Source organism: Tupaia chinensis, unplaced genomic scaffold (assembly GCF_000334495.1).
Source record: "Tupaia chinensis unplaced genomic scaffold, TupChi_1.0 Scaffold000644_1, whole genome shotgun sequence".
Taxonomy (NCBI): Eukaryota; Metazoa; Chordata; class Mammalia; order Scandentia; family Tupaiidae; genus Tupaia; species Tupaia belangeri.
Genome location: NW_006160165.1, coordinates 1,302,179 through 1,302,557, shown reverse-complemented (window position 1 = coordinate 1,302,557; position 379 = coordinate 1,302,179). Strand labels below are relative to the sequence as shown.

At 35.9% G+C, this 379-nt stretch overlaps 1 protein-coding gene across 1 annotated transcript in view; it reads left to right on the top strand.

Moving 5' to 3' along the window:
- Positions 1-379, top strand: part of ARGLU1 (arginine and glutamate rich 1) — a 26,447-nt gene that overhangs the window by 814 nt on the left and 25,254 nt on the right. The window lies entirely within an intron of this gene.

The following is a 379-nucleotide window of genomic DNA, read 5'->3' as shown; positions in this document are numbered from 1 at the left end:
CCTTCAGCAGTTCACCCAAAAGTGGCTTTTTTTTTTTTTTTAAGCTTGAGGGCGTTCCTATTGTTAAAGGTGCCACGGTCGTTTTTTTTTTTTTCCTTTTTTATTTCTCAGGCCACCTATACTTTTATTTACTTATCTTTTGGCTTTGAGTGTAATAAACAAAATGCACGAGCCTAAATTGTACAGTAGGTTGAGTTTTTGAACTCATCTGTATAACCTCATCCCAACGGGAACCTACTCCTATTTATACTTCTGCTTTCCATTCCTCTAGAAAACGTGCACACCTGTTCTTTCCCCGTGTAGTGTAATTGTTGTTTAGACGACACTTGAATTTATTTATTTATTTTTGCATTGCTCATTACCGTTTTTTTGTGGGAAA